Here is a 16999-nt window from a genome sequence, read left to right as displayed (position 1 = left end):
TTTGTAGTGCTAGATGGCCTGAAACTGGCTCTTAAATATACAGAGGTTATATTTGTCCATTTATTTTTCCTGTTTGTTTTATTGTTAAGTACCATAGTTAATACTCTCTGGCTGTGCAGTTCCTACCTTATAGCTTAACTGAGACCAACCTTAAACTAGGGCTAACAGAAAAATCCTTCCCTATTCAAAGATAATTTTAAGTTCAGAAAATAAACTCATAACTGGTTATATAAGATAATACTTTGATTTCAGCAAAAGTATACCCAAGCTGAAGTTGTGGAATCATGACTGCTTATCTACTGCAAGTACACTGGAGAAAGGGCGAATATATATTCTTCTTGCTTATAGGAACCTCACTCATAGTCTTAGATCTAATCTTAGAAGTAGTCAGATTCATTGCACCTTTTGTTTGGTATTTAATATTCTTGATTAACTTGAATTATGGCAGTTGTGGGGATAGGCTGTTTGCTACTTGTGGCTATTGATCCTCTATAACCTGGACTGCAGCAATCAGCAAAATTAACATGGGCAACTAAACTGCCATTAGTATTGACCTGAGCTGGATTCACAGCAGTGACCCAGTGCTAAAACTCCCCATTATACAGTCCCCAGAGCCTCCCATTCTTCTGCAGAGCAAGTTCAAGTAGCACAGAAAAACCAGCCAGTAGATTTTCAATGTTAAAAATCCTGTGATCCACTAAAGCAGAATTATGATTCACTTAGTCTGATTTTAGCATTTTTTTTTCCTCCTTTTCAGATTTGGTTACAGCTAACAAAAAGCAAAACTTATTCTCTGCCAGAGAAGCTAAACAGAAGCATGGTTCAGTGGTTAGTATAGACTGTCACTCAAGGGAGAGGAATTAGTTTTATTACACTGTCACTTTCAGTGTAACCATGGATGAATGGTAATTTAGGGACTGAAAAAACAGTTAGGATGTACAGTACAGTACTACACACAGCCCTGTGGTAGGCATATTGGCTCTATTGCAGTACTTGGTAAGCTGATTGCCCAAAATGCTAGTAAGTGGGAATATAGGCAAGAAACCTCATGGGCCATACTGCCTCCCTACCAGCACCACTATGGTTAGTTATTTAGTAAATCAGCTCTATTAAAACTTGACTTCTGAGCCTGCTGAAGGCCATGGAGCTTCAAAAATGAAAATGGATTCAGTTAGAAAGCTAAGGTATTTCCACAATTAAACAGCAACTGAGCAGAAGCGTTGTGAGTGTACGAGTGGACTTGGTAGCTATAAGATTACATGAGTAGGATACTAGAATTTGGTTTTCTAAGCAAAAAAGGAAGGTCACAAGAAGGAAAGATTGTAGAGCAAGATCCAGGTATGCAGGAGTATCTCGAACATCTGTGGTGCTAATAATGTAAGAAAAGAGTAAGAACAAGTTATTTCTTAAGGGACGACAAGTAGGGAGCCAAGGATAGCCAGGCTACAAGCTCATCTGCAGTGCAGTCCCACAGCCCTAGAGACAAGCAAGGACAGCACAGTGGTGGCAGCTGCAGCAGTTGTTCCCATCATTGAAATCAAACAAGAACAAGGCAACAAGCCAAGTCTGATACCAAATTCAAAACCCAAAAGAAATGGAAAAGAAACAAGAACCTACAAGATGGCTTACAGGCTAGGTAGGAGCTTCAATGGGGCTCCTGGACACAAGTCTGGAGGTCCCAGGCAAGGCTGCTCAGGGCAAGTAAGTGCTATTAGGGACTTTTACAATGTGTGAGGGGGTATGGGCAATCCTCTCATACCTTTTGGAAGTGGCAGCTGGAGGACAGATGAGTTAGTCTAGAGCATCTAAATGGCATGCATTGCATTAAGGCCACTGAAACCCACCTGCAGTGACTAATTGCAGTAAGAGCATTATGAGACTTCCTTACTTGTATTAGCATTCTGAGAATAAGTAAGTCAGACTGAGCAACTCAGCAATTATGGTATGGCAAGCTGCAGGAGCATCTTAATGTGGAGTTGAATAGGATGGGGTTTCCAGAAAGAAAATTGACAGTAAAGAAAATTAATCTGTGCTTGATTGGATCAAACTTTTAAATTGTTTCTAATTTGCACAGATAAAAAATCAAATAGATTATTTTTATGTTGATAGTTTAACTGGTTTTTCTAACTCCACTTAGGGTAAAAAATATTTATTTTTGATGAATCATTTCCAGGACTGTCCTGTTGAATCTGGGATACTTAAGAAATTAAGTCAAGGAATGCATAAGATCCTTCTCTTCAAATAGTTCTTGTTTTGACAAAACAATGCACTAAATGGAAGCGTGCTTGACCAGCAGAACTTTAATAGAAGATTTTTTGTAGATTATATAGCAAGGTCTTAAAATAAGGATGCAGTAGCTGTTCTTTCTTCCCATTTTTGTAAATTAAAAAAATGCTTCCCTAGTGTCTTAGTAAACTGCCTGTGTTCTTTTCTATTTATTGGGTTTGCTGGTTTGGGATAGGGCATCAAACAGAGTCCGGAGATTGCTTAGTGGTAAAAGATTTAATTTAGTCAGTTCTTTATGCCTTGCACGAACACACTCCATGCAAAGACTAGCACTTGAGATTTATCTGTGTCATCATTAAGGTAGAGAGAATGCACTAAGAAAAGCTGATAGACTGAGTATTGAGATGCTTGATGCATTTCGTGAGGAACATAAAAATCTGCTATATCTTTGCTTTTCATCAGCACTGACTCTGAGTTTAGTTTCTTTCTCTGCTTACAAAATAATAAGGAAAAAAAAAAGCTCCAATTCCTCATTCTTTCTAACTACTTAACTAATTTTTTGCTGCTGTTAGTAATTCTTTGCATTGCAATTAGAGATGGTAATTGGTATTCAGGTGCTTGAGATGGGATTGGTCAGAAGGCATATAGTAGGAGTTCTCTTTGTGGGAGAGGAGTAACTAGAGGAGGCTTTGATCAAGTGTGGGCTTAAAACCCGTCCCTAAGAGTGGAGAAGGACTATCACAGATTTTTAAGGTATCATTTGAACCTTTTTCTTTCTTGATTGCTAGGGCCTATTCTGGGCACCTTTCCTACAGAGCAAGTAAGGCTGTAGGCATGTGTAGGTTGAAAGACAATTTAATTTCAGGGGTGTTCTACCAGACATGTAAAGCTGCAAGATAGGCAGCCTGCCTTGCACAGGTGGCAGTAGCTCCTTCTGCACTCTGGTGTGGGGTGCAAGGTAAGCTTTGGCCAGAGAATGGGGAAGAATCCACACTTGATTTTGTTTGGTTGGTTGTTATTTTTCTTGATCAGCAAAGGGTTATTGCCTAAAATAGTTCGGAGTTAAATCTCTGGTAGACTCAGTGTAGCTGAATATAAGTGTACTATCAGGGATAAAGCAGTGTATTTCTGTCACTCATTTCAAAGTGAAATGACAACAGTATGTGAAATGTAATGATGACAGAATGAGGAATATGCAACATTTATTATCAGGATCTGTGCAGTCTCAGTTCCAGATTGGTTTCTTTTTCTCCAAGAGATTAGTTAATGTGTGTTATTCTGATATTTTATGATGGTTAGTACAGAGCTAGAGTCTGGTATAAAGCTGTTATTTAAACTGATTTAATTTTTTATGAATATACGAAGTAAGTGAAGGTCTTGATGTGCACTGTATCGTTAGAACTTCTGCCTCTTTTTAATCTGCTTTAGTTATTATATGAGATGATTGCAGTAGAAATGCCAAGAAGTAGATTTGGTGTCTTTATTTGAGAGAAAAACAGTTACTCCAATTTCCCAGAACATATGCTAGTTCTGCTGGTTATAAACCCTTTTCAAGATGACTTGAGTTTCCCTCTGCTTACTCTGAATGTTTTTTCCTATTGGAATCTAAGATTAATGTAACCATTATGATTTCTTTTTTAAAAATTAACTAAATTAAAACCAGTCAAACATAGTCACATACACAATGAATTATTGGAAAATATACAGATATTAGTATTTTGAAATACTGTTATGATTGTGAGGACTAGTACAGCTTTGGCTTCTTTAATGCAAATAATGAAATTCAGTTATACAAGTTTCGTTGAAATTGTGTTTTAAAAGACCATCAAATATCCTGTGAAAAAAAATCATTGATTTTATTTTTGTTTCCAGAACACCAACTATAGCCTCCACCCTGAAAAATAAGCAGAGTACGTGTACAGTAACGTGTATACATATGGTACCATAGTTTCATACATGTATAGCTTGTAGTATCTCCTGCTAGGGAAGTAACTTGCTGCCTTCCTGCAGCAGGGTTTTTCCAGGACTTCCCAGCACCTTTACGGAATCTCTGAGTGAATCCTTGCCAGCCAGTTTGGTGTGGGGAAGCCATATCCTTATTTTGCACTTTGGCCAAGAGTGTCTTTATACTTAAAACAGACCTTGGCTGAAGTTAAGGAGGTCACTTGGAACTCTCGTGAGAGAGCTCCATGGATAGAAAAGTGCAGATAGACTTTTGCAAATATTATAGTTGGCCACAAAGAAGCACAACTTATTTCCCTCCTCTCATGCTGCAGCCTGTAAAGCATATGTCCTACATTAACGTGAAGTATCTCCTGAATCTGTATCCTATTGTCATAACACAGTGTCACCAGTTTGCAGTCTCATTTGATATATCCAATTAATTAGTTTAATTTTATCTTGTTCTCTAAGAGCTCCTTGGCCTACATAAGATGTTCACTCAGAAAATGCCCTTAAATTCAGCAAGCAGTGTGTGATGTATGGAATAGAGTAAAACCAAACAAACTTTCTGAGCACGAGTGGAGGGGATTTATGATTCAAACTTCCTTCTGCAGCAGTGCATGATTGGTGGATTTGGACTGTTAGGAGTTATTTGTATTGCAGTGAAATCTGGAGAACTTGGGAGATTCTGTATTCAGAGGCAGCTCTTTCACAGATTACATTAAGAAGGTGAACAGAGAGGTGAAGTTCCTCCAGTTCAGGCAATACACGAATAGCCAAGTTGGTGTTTTGGACGCATGATGCTTTAGTGAGTGCCTGCATTGACTGTGGAAAATACAAATGAAAATGTAAGGAGTGAGATCTGCTTTGCTGTGGTGGAAGTTCTACAGGAATTTAGAGGAAAACAACTAACGTGGAAGAAATAGAGGCCAGAGAGACAGGAGAGAGGAATTTTGAAAATTAACATTTTAAACAATTTCTTAGTAAATACTGTTTTAAGTAGGAAAATAGGCAGAGTTCTGCAATGTTTTGCCTGTAGCTTGACAAACGGTATAGAGAGGCTTTGTTTGTATAATGAAGATCCAGGTTCAAAGTGCCAGCTCCTTCCAAACTGGATATTTGGGAAATCCAGTTTCTATTTCAAGTCTATTTCTGACGTGTTTCTTTGATAAAACACAGAGCTGCCAACAGTTGAAGTGGTTACACAGCAAGTCTCATTTTGTTCGAATTCCTACCTAAAATAATCTGTTTCTTTTTCCTCCAGATGTAATTAGAAAATCTTAATACTAAACCACTCTGGTCTGCCGAAACATTTGATTAATTTTGTGAGGTTGAAGTTTTGTAATGAAACCCTGAAAGCAGCCAAGAAGCTTTACACAGCTCCACTGAACATAGCTGTGAATTATTACTGTGGTAACACTCCAAGGAAATAACTAAAGCATCCAGTCTCAGTAGAAGGTTTCAGTCTGATTGGTTTTCCAGTCACAAGTTCTTACTCCTTGTGCTACAGAGGCTGGGATTCCCATGAGGATGCTTGGCTCAGTCTGGGAGAAGGGCAAATATTTACAGTGTGCAGACGTCTTTCTGTTTAGCTGCAAAGATAAGTGACCACAGCACAGGATTTTGAGAGAAGATTTAAGCTGACTGACATGGGTGTTGAAATTTGCAGACAAATATACAGCTTTTGAAAACATTGTAGTGAATTATGAATATTTGGCTTGAAAAGCCCCAAACCACCCTCTAGTCTATCTCCTTCCACAATGCAAGGTACCTTCTACCAAGCCCTTCCTGGTAAGTGTTTATGCAATATGTTCCTCAAAATCCTTCAGTGCTAAAGTTCTGCACTGTCCTTACTGCACAAGTTTTCCTAGTATGTACGCTGAATCTAAGCTTGCTATTCCTTCTTCTGCCATCAGTGGATAAACAATTTATTAACTCCTTCTCTTGCCTTTCTGTCTTGTACATAGAGATTTAGAATCGGAATCATTGAAGAGTGCTTCAAAGAATATTCTTTTCTAATACTTCCAGTCATCTCCTTAGGTGTTACAATAGCCCTATGATTATGTGACATCTTGCTGGGTCTCTAGTAGTTCTTTCTGTTTTCCTGTAGACATTCTGTGAGTGGTTTGACTCTTTCTTCAAATGCGGTGTTCAGATGATCTATTCCAACTGAAATACTATCAGACTGGATAGAGGGAGTGCTTCATGTACCTTACCTGTGATACTTGCCAAATATGATGTTTGAGCAATGGTGTAATAATGCTGATTTCAATTTGTGATCCATCATAACTCTGGTATCTTTATCCGGAAAATTGGTGCTTATAGTGTTGATCCCCTCTTTTGTAGTTTCTGTGTGGTTGGTTTGTTGGAGTTTGGCGGGATTTTTTTGTAGTTGATTATTCCTAACTGTAATGCTCTGCATTTATCCTGAGTTGCACCTCTTTATTTCAGACCTTTGCTTCAGTTTCTCAAGATCATTAGGTATTCTGATACCATTCCCCAAGCATTCCTAGCTTTTTCTGTTATCACATTCCATGTTTCTAGTTAACAGCATCTGGATTTTCTTCCCAAATTTAGTTTTGCTTTGTTATTTACAGAAAAACAAAAGCAGACTGCTAAAAATATATGCATGCATTTGCATGCCCTGTTTCATTTAAAATGCAGCCTTGTGCCTGGCGATATTTAGTACAAATGGGAATGTTCCAAAAAAATATGTAAGAGCAGATGGTAAAACTGGTTTGGAAAATTCTGAGGGAAAGAGTGAGCCAGTAGTGTGTTTTGAGTTCCATGTATGATAATATTCTCCCATAGGTAGAAATCTCGAGAAGGTGAAGATGGTTCACCATCTTTCTTCATCTAGGTAAGAAGAAATTCGGGGAGCTATCTCAAAGTTCCCCTGTTCTTTGGTAGGCATCAACAGGCACAGAAAGGAAAATGTGCTAAGAAATAGCAGTTTACTTGCTCTAAGTACAAGGGAATGATATACAATTTCCATTAAAGATATCCCTCTTTATTACTGAGTTACTGTTCTGAAACCTCCTAGCTGTGCAAATCATTCTGAGGTCTTATGAGAGGAGTGAGAGGTGTATCTTTTTCCAGAAACATGCTGTGCTGCTTCTCATTTACTAACTCACTAATATTCATGAGACAAGAGTAACGGTAGTTGACTATATTTGATGGGTTATGTGCAGAGCTAATTCTCCTCAGCATGACACTAGTGGTGTGCATTGGGAGGGAACTCCTGCTTTGCTTAGCTGCTATGCCTAGCATTTGGCTATTCTTGTTCCAAAATAGGAATGCCAAATAAAACTGGATTCCAAAATGCTTCAACTCCCCTGAGCAAAGCAGTATTTACAAGGATGAAAATAGATTTAACATCCTATCACCAGCCCTTTAGTGCATGTTTTAAATACTAGGAACTCCTTTTGGGGGAAGGAGTAGGGGGAGTTGTAGTTGTGTATAAATAAAATGCCTGAGCCGTAAATAACAGAAGAGATCAGAGGTGGAGAATCATGGTTATTTTGGGTAGGCTGTGACTAGACCTTAACAATTCTTTTAGAGCATGATTTTTAAGGAAACCCCCACCAGTTGTCTTCATTCTCTTTTTCACTTAAAAGAACTTTAATGCTTCATTGAGATCAGGTTGCCAGTGGTGCAATGGTGCCCTTTAATTATATACCATTACTTCTAGATGACCTTGAAATGTATTGACATAGAATAACCAGTCCCTGGCTTTTTCCATCTTCCACATTTTTGCAGCAGCATCATATTTTGCCTGCTCTGGGCAGACTCACCTGGCATCTCATCCAGGACCACAAATCAATTCAATGGCCTTGCCAGGCTTGCATAATTTTACAGATAGAAATCTAGCAGTTGTCATTTACAGCAGGCAGTGGAAAAAGCTTTCTAACATGTGCTATGGCAGGAAACAACACCCTTTGGGGGAGTCAGGTGAGCCCATGTGAGAAAATAAGCTGAAAATTCATCACAGAAATAAGGAACCTGGCTAATACAGTGCGTACGTGTCTATGGGGAAAAAAGGGGTGGGAAGATGTCGACTGGCCAGCTCTAGAAATCACCAAAAAAGGAGTTCAGAAAATAGCTTAGATTAAAAAAAAAAACCAAATAAATAAAAATCTTAATTTCTGTTTGAAATGAACTGGAAACTTGAAAATGTATCATATTCTGGGGTGTGGAGAAGCTCCAAGCCAACAATGACAATGTTGTCGTTCTTGTTTAAAGCATCAGGCGCTTGTAGTCTAATGTTGTCTGTCTGACTGAGAGCAAAGGCCAAAGCTTCTGAGTCTGGCATCATGGTGAGAGTCTTCACCCAGAAACTATGGACTGCCTTTTCTTTAGGACCTTTATGGTTTGTATTGTTTGAGTTGGTCATTCAGGGACCACAACACAGTTTCTTATGCAGTATGTTTGAATTTAATCCTGAACCTCAGAAGCCTTTTCCAAAAAAAATTTAATGAAAATTTATTTGGAAAGTAGCTGTTACAAAAAAAAAAGTAGTATTTTTCTGTTGAAAATCCATTACTTTATATAACCTCTGTAAGCATTTTTAGTTACCTACTACCGAAATGTAACTGATACTCTGTGCTATCAACAAGCTCCATCCTCTAATCCAAGGCACATGTCAAAGATTGCCCAATACCAAGCAAAGAAGAGCAAAACTCATAAAAAGAGATCCCAGAAGTACTTGAAAACATATAAAATATCTGTGATTGCCTTTATAAAGAGAATTTGTCTAAAATCTTTTTAATGGCAAGTGTAGTATTTCGAAAATTCAGGCTTCATAACAATCAAAAGGAACAGGGTAATGTTAATTTAGCTGGACTTGAAAGCAACGGAATGGAACACATACAGGAAGTGTTATTGACTCCATTTGCTGTTTTTAATTAATATAAGCCACAGATTTCCAATAATATACTATCTGGGCTCCCACTGTCATTGTAGCAGTTGATACACTTCTGTTTTTATGGGGATTGCTAATGCATATGGCATGTTTTGCAGTATAGTCTGGCTTCATTGCCCAATGAGATGTTATTTAAGAGGGAATTCAGAAAGGTTGGGAACTGACATAGGTTCCTGGCCAGCAGTTGCTAGTAGAGGAGGGAATAGAAACTTCTCAAATGACAAATACTAAAATGGGTGAACCAAATGCTTTCAGAGTAAGGTTGGATGGGAATGTTCTTGCGTGGAAGAATCAAGTGACAGGACTATACATACACATCTACATATACATCTTTGGAAAAGAGTGTTGGGAACAAAGTCTTGGAGTATTTTGGCAATTAAAACAGAAAGTGTGACTGGGGCAGTAACCACATCAGAGGTGCTCATTCTCTAAAGGGAATTTGCTAGGACTAGCAGCAGAGCTGCCTGAGCTTACATCTTTTCCTTCACTCTGCCTGTCAGATCCCTGTGACCCTCAGGGACTGATACAAGGCTTGTTTACTTGGTTTAGTCTTCCTCGAAGTTTCCTTCTCCCCTGACAGTTTCTTACAAGTTTCTGGTGGCATCCGGCAGTGATAGTTGTTTTGATATGGTGATAGCTCTGCATGCTGCATGCCAGAGAGCTCTGAATAATTTCTGCCTGTTAACTTTCGTGTACTCCACCAGTAATAAGCCCTTTTCAATGGAGTCAGTAAATAAACCTAAAAAATTCTTTGTATAACAATTTAGGACTGCTTCATCTGGAGCTTCAGAAGGCTAGAAACTCTAGTTATAGGTTATAGTATGTGGAAAAGGAACTGTCTGAAGTTTAGAAAGCCTTGCTTTAGCATATGGAAATAATTCAAACAAAAACAACTTTTAAAACATAACTTTTTTAAGCAGAGATTATGTACTGAGAGCACTCTATTATTGCAGAGGACAACTGTCACAATGTAGCCTAAGTCTGTCCTTCCTTTTATTCCCCAAGAATAAGGCATTAATTGTTCTCATTTAGATAAATGTTGCAGAATTGTCAGTGTATTTTTAAACAAAAATTGGTTTTGTTGCTTAGATTATGTTTTCCCTAAGCCTTTCCTAATTTTTCTGTAGTTAGCATGTGTAGCTGTGCTCATACATGACTTCTGGCCATGATCTTCTCCAAACATAGTTTCATTGTTAAAGCCATGCAATATTACAGCTATTAAGGACCAAAAAGCTGATGCCTGGCCCTTTTTTAAAGATTTTATTTTATTTTTAAATGAAAGAAGGGTTCATTTCAGAGCCATTGGGAGTTTTGGCATTTGAAACTCTTATCTTTTTTATTAAGCTTAAAATGTTCAGCAGTTTTGAGCCAAATGCAAAACCAGTTTGTGATTGTGCAGCTCTGCTTACAAACTCTCCTGCTGTAGTCACTCTTTCCAGTTCTCAGCCTTTCCACAAAGTGTTGAGATGCATCTGTGCTGCATCGCTTGGTACTGTCATGTCTTCTTTTGGGCTTTTTCATTGAAGGGAAAGCTGATTAGGGGAGGGAAGAGGAAATGCCTCAGCGAAGCCAAATTGGGCGACTTCACTTTGGTAATTATTCATTGTTCTTGAAGAATGTGGGGAGAATGAGAGGGTGAAAGGGAGTCAGAAACAGCACCTTGGCACAAGGAGTCTTGTTTCTGTGAGGGTCTCCTCACATAGACGTACTATAAACATCATCAAGTAATGGGAAGAGTTGGGGCTGTCCCTCTTGTCGATGAAGCCAGCTTTACCCTGCAATACTTCGAGCTGGACATGCGGCCTTTTTACGTGACACTGGTAGAAATACAGATTACTTTTGGCTACTTTGGTGCAGGCTTCCAGTTGCAAATTCACTGAGTTGTCATGCTTACCCCTTGCTTTTTGAGATCAAATTTGGAAGCCTACCTTATTCCTGAAACACAAATTTCTTACAAGAAGTAAGAGTCAGATTTTAAACATGTGTAATATGAAGAGACAGTTTTTCAAAGCCTAGAAAGCTCTATTTATAGATAAATCCTTTCAGAGATCCTGGGCTTGGGTCTGACTGCAGATCACATTAGAAAATCCTAGCTAGGACAATTTTCTCCCAATTGCTTTGCAAAAGGCACCTCTATGTAGCCACAGTGTTCATATGGGTACAGTTAAATACACAGGGATATTCTTCAGCTGATGAGCAGAAACCTGTCTATGCCCAGAGCACCTCACTGGAGAGAGCCTTTCCTTATAATCATATAGAAGGAAGCATAGCCATTTAAAACCCAAATATTTGGCACCTCCAGTCTCAGTGCTCCTCCTTCACAGCCCTGCTGGCTTTTAACTTCCTCTTTTTATTAACCTATTAAATTGGGAATTTTTATTACTCCCAATTTAGCACTTCTAATAAAAAGTTAGAGTTAAAAGCCTCTGTGGGTACTGAAACTTGCAGCAGTGATTGCTCTTGATGGAAATAAAGACAAATTCAGCTTTTAAAGCTTGCCTCTGTCAGCTCCCATACCAGAGGGAGATAGGTAGGAGAGCAGCTGGGAAGGAATTATAGGAGGGCAATGGGGAGAAAGGAAACAAGGAGGCAGAGAAGAGAAATATCATTTACGTTTGTGGTGCAGCTATAGCTACAGTATGGAAATACCTCAAAGTCTGGAGATCATCAAAAGCTCTAATACAGTTATTTAAACATTACATCAATATTCAGTTAGTTGCTTAAACCTCATGGAAGACTTTGAAGAATTTTACCATTAATGTCAAGTTCTCTGTTACACAGTGGTCCCAACTAGTGTATATCTCAGACTGCAGCAGCAGGGTTGAGGTAGCATGTAGCTACAGATCCTGCACAGTGGACGTTTGAGGCTTTTACTAGCTGTAAATGGCAACTTGACCTCTTGAGCTGGGGATTCAAAGCCATAAGGAAAGACATTTCAATACAAAGAAACTTCCTTTATATCCAGCTTGCTGAACTGGTGTAATTATTTTTTTTAACAAAGAAAAAAACAAGGTAAAAAAGTGTAAGAATATAATTTTAACTAAGATTCTGCTGGAAATAAATCCTTTCATTAGAAAAAACACTGAGATGGAAAGTCTGATATAATGATCTAAAGTTTTCCTCCTCAAGTCAGACTTTTTTACAGTCCCTTTTTCTTTCTGTAAGTTTATGTGGGAGGAAGATAGAACCGTATTTTCTATTACTTATGTTGAATTCAAAGTTCCTGACTGGACTGCAGGAGTCAGTCCTGGGATGAAGGGAATATTGCAGGCACAAATGGTGTCTCCTGCAGGGAACCTGCAGGAATACTGCTCTTCTCTGCTGCCTGCTATTTCTTCTGCCTAGGAAATGAGGCTGCTTCCTTAGAGGGAGCTTATGCGGCTTGTGATTTAATTTGTGTTTGGCTCCAAAATGACATCTGCAATTGTAGGCCTCTAAAATGGAGCATAATAGCACAAATCTGCTCACTCTTTCATTATGTAGTTGATGATCAGAGCTATAGCAACTGAGCAGTTAGTCAGATGTCTCTTAGTTTACTGCTGAAGGCTTGAGGAGGAGATACTCTTTCATTGAAGACAAAACTCCCTTTGACTTCTGCTTGAGCTGTATTTTGTACTTATGATCTGATGGTGCACTCAGTTATGTCAGAGAACAGGTCAGCCCACACAGGTCCATTTTCAGGAAAGCTTCTCAGATTGTACCTTTCAACAATGTGACCCAGTTAAATTCAGCTCCACTGATTTTGCTGAAATTTTCTTGAATATATGTAGTGGTTTAAACCCAGCCACGCAGCTTGTTCACTTACTCCCCCCCTTCCTCCCTCTTTATTTACTGCCCCCCGCCCCTTCCCCCCCTGCTCCCAGGTGCATGGGGAGGAGAATCGAGAGAATGTAACTCCCATGGGCTGAGATAAGAACAGCCCAGTAACTAAGGTATAACACAAATCACTACTGCTACCACCAATGATAATAATGATAAGAGAAGATAACAAGGGAAGAGAATACAATACCACCCTCCAAAACGAACCTGACACCCAGCTGAGAGCCCATGCCCTCTCGGGTAACTCCCAGTTACCTCCCTGGGCATGATGTGCTGTGGTATGGAATACCTCTTTGGCTAGTTTGGGTCAGGTGTCCTGTCTCTGCTTCCTCCCGGCCTCCCTTCGTCCCTGGCAGAGCATGAGACTCACAAAGTCCTTGGTCAGAGTAAACATTACTTAGCAGCAATTAAAAACAATTGGTGTTATCAGCTCTGTCAAAACAGGCTGGAAGTCAAAACACAGCACTGCACCAGCTACTAAGAAGGAGAAAAACCGCTACTGCAAAACCCAGGACAATATAACAGTGCTGGAATTAGATGATAACCTGAGGGGGTTGCTAACTCTGAATAACCTTTGGTGCCATCGCTTTCCTCAGTACTCCCATCTTTCTTCATATTCTGTGAACAGGAAGCAATAGGGTTTTTTAATCAACTGAAACTCTACTTGAAGCCAAAGCCAGCATGTGCACACAATATTTGGGTGACTTAGGATACCTCTTAGTGCAACAGATTTTAAGTAATGGCAAGTATCAGCTTTCAGCAGTAATGTACATCTGCATTACAATGGCCAGTACTTAGATACCCCACTTGGATACCTAGCAGCATGGCTCTTTGAAGAACAGTGCCTCAAGCATGCTTGGTGGGTGTGGAAAACAGAATTGCAACAAATGAGACCATTTGAAATGGGTGTAAAAGTGAACAAGTATTTTGATGTGACCCAGTGCAAAGTTATAATTATTCTGATGTAGGGAAAGGGAGAGAGGAATATGCCTTTATGATTGTACTAATCAACCCTGCTGACTGTATTTCTCCAGGGCTAGAATTGGGGTGGAGATACATGGATGCATACACACAACTGATTCTTATGAATATTTAATATATATATATTTTAAATGTTTAATCAACTCAGTGAATTAAGAAGACTTGCAAGGAGCAGATGAAGTATTAGGCTCTGTGAAGACAAGCATTTAAATAAAGAAAACAGCATGATAAGATTGCACAAGCTGAGTCCAAGAACCCTTGATGTAGAGATTTAATGGATGGAAGGGAAGACAAGCAGGAATATATAAAAATATCCTATTAGTGCTTATGTGAGGCAAATAATGTAAGAGTCATTTTGAAAATGTTTACTTTTTTGTCTAGATATTTTATGAAGAACCCTACGGCAGAGTACAGAAAGAACAGGAGATATAAAAATAAAAGTAGGGAAGGAAGATGCAGTAGTTCAGAGGCTCTTGTCCAGGATTTTTCCACATTCCTGTACAGCGTAGCTTTCTGCCCTTTGTAAAGGGAGATCAAAGCTGTAGGAGAAGCCTAATGTAACAAAAGCATCTGGGCCTTGAGATGAAAGGAATAAGTGTCTGTAAAAGGATGACAACTGTATAGTTACTCCTCCTGTCAGATCTAACATGAAACTGGAGAAGCAAGAGCACAACTGCACCAATCTACCTCTCTTGCACCTTCAGAAGAGGAGATCTGAAGCAGGGGGAGGACAACATATATGTTTTGTTAACAGGGGAATAAAAATGCAGCTGTACTTCAATTGGAAGAAAATGGCCACAAATATTCTGTATGTTTTATCTAAGTTTGAATGCAATCAAGTTTTTGATTGAAAACTAACTGAAGTGCAGTCAGAGAACAACTCATGGAAGGCAAAAAGCTTTCTGCTTTTGTCTGGCTTAAAACATAGCTTTTGGTTATTAATGTAGATTTACAAGGCTGCCATACCAGAAACATTTTTAAGCTTATGCAATGCGTAGCAAGGTCTCTGAGAGATCACTTTCAGAAAGTTGGGATTTCATGTGTATCATGTAAAGCTGAAATTTTGAGAAAGTATTGGTTTATTTCTCATTTACCTATTTCTGGACTTTATATATAAGTAACATAGGTACTACCATAAGGGCTCCACGGTCTCTTCATCTTCCTTCCTTTCCTCCTCACTTCTTCCTTGACAGGTACTTCTTTTATCTGTGCTTGAAACATTTCACTTCTTCAGTCTCTTTTGTACAGTAAAGACTAGAACTAAATGATCAAGGTGGAGAGAAGCCTTCAGCCCCTGCGGTGGCCCGGGAGCATTTGCTGGTTTGTTATTAAATTACCTTAGTATTTCTCTACATGTATCAGGCACTGCAGCAGTCCACAGCAGTGTCCTGATGGCCAGGTTCCTAACAGTGCCATTTCAATTAAGCTGCATTCTTTTAGAACCGACAGGGTTTATGAATAAGCTGAGAAATTATTTGCTATGTTTATGGGCCTATATTTTTCTCTTTTAAATCTAAATCTTAGCTGCTGTTGTTCCCTCATCACTTGCTGTTAAGCTGGTCTGGAATTCCTTAGAGCATCCTCACTGTGAATACAATAAAAATATTTAAATCCTTTCAAATACTTTGTTTAGGCAGGCCTAAAGTTCCTTAATGCATAGCTTCAATAATTGCTACACTTAACGAGTATACAAAAAATACTGGTTTTGATGTCTTGTATGTCTGGAACACTGAAAATATTTAACTTTTTCAGGCAGAGGTAAAGGGGATTGTGGAGGGCCTGACCCATCAGTTTTACTCCTCCTGTCTTCCAGGCTGGCATCTTTATGCCTTTCCCTCTGGTCTCTAGTCTCCCATTTGATCGATTAGATGTGACAGCACAGTCAGACTTAAAAGACTGAATAGAAGCATAAATGCCTCAAGCCCAGCTGAGAGGTTTGTGCATCACTCTTCCACCCTGGGAGGAGAAGAACTAGAAAAACTCTGTCTCCAGCATGCAGTGTCCTAGTTCTGCAGTCTTCATATAGGGAATGCTGCAGACCTGTCTTGCATTAGAGCAGTTTGCTGCACAGGCTCTGCCTAAAACTCTTTACCAGCTTTAATAGCAAGTGTTAGCAGTAATTGTTACATGCCTTCCCAAATAGTTCTTTAAAGGGAAAGTGCAGATACATTTAAACTAAACAACAAAAAAACTTTGATCAGTCAAGGACAAGGTCCTAGTGAAGTATAATAATGAAAGTGGTTAAGTTGCTTCAGGAGCAATACTTCTTCACATAGCCTCTGTGTAATTGAACAGGGTGTGGTGGAGTGGACCCATACAGTCATTTAGGCTCTTCACATGCTATAACTTAGAGGCCTGGAAAGTACCATCTGTCTACCATGTGCTGTTGTGCTCCATAGCAAGTGGCAGTATGTGACCATCTTTACGCATAGATGTGTAATGGCAAAAGTTGAGAGCTCTGGGTTGCTAACCATTTGTGGATTTGCAGACCCTTCCATCTGAAAACACTTCTTTTGCTCCTCTGGGTCATCCTGGAGGAAATGAGGGCAGCTGGTCAGCATGGTGATTCCTGTGTATAGCTGCTACTATCTTTTACTTACTCTTTAAAATAGAAAATTTTGAAAGGTGTTTTCTTGCACACCTACAAAATCTTATTTTCTTGATTTTTTTTTTTTTTTTTTTTTTTTTTTAAGTAAGGGGAAGGCATTTTATAACATCTTAAGTGCTGCTGGTGGGATATTGTATAAACACTACAACTGGAGTCCTTGGCTTGGACTAGAAGAATGCCTGGAATTATTCCACTGTGTTCCTGGTTGTGACACTTATTCTTCTTTACTATCTCTGCTCCCGTGTAATCGTCTCAGTAACGCCTTTTAGCTTGAGATGGTATTTTTTCCTTTTCTGCTTTTGTATTTTTCTTGTTGTTTTGTTTTATGCACTTGCTTTGTTCTGTTGGATCATGAAAGAGAGAAGCTGTTGCTAAGAAGCTGTTTTGAAAGTATCTTTGCTATTCTGGCCTGAAAGGCAGTGTGCTAAAGCATTAACTACAGATCTGCCTTACGGTTCATCTAAGATATTCTTCTTTCTCACACACACACTAGCACAAACATG

General features: G+C 39.0%; 1 protein-coding gene across 1 annotated transcript in view; it reads left to right on the top strand.

The window, feature by feature from the left end:
• The first annotated feature begins 2936 nt into the window (after positions 1–2936).
• The window catches only part of CLSTN2 (calsyntenin 2), a 385524-nt gene continuing 371461 nt past the window's right edge, over positions 2937–16999 (top strand). The window contains exon 1 of the mRNA XM_065675430.1: positions 2937–2979. The gene's annotated coding sequence lies outside the window, so the exon portion shown is untranslated. The remainder of the gene's footprint in view (positions 2980–16999) is intronic.

The sequence above is a fragment of the Lathamus discolor genome, chromosome 3, assembly GCF_037157495.1.
Source record: "Lathamus discolor isolate bLatDis1 chromosome 3, bLatDis1.hap1, whole genome shotgun sequence".
In the NCBI taxonomy this organism is placed as follows: domain Eukaryota; kingdom Metazoa; phylum Chordata; class Aves; order Psittaciformes; family Psittacidae; genus Lathamus; species Lathamus discolor.
The sequence above is the reverse complement of the archived record's forward strand: the minus strand, read 5'-3'. Positions and strand labels throughout refer to the sequence as shown.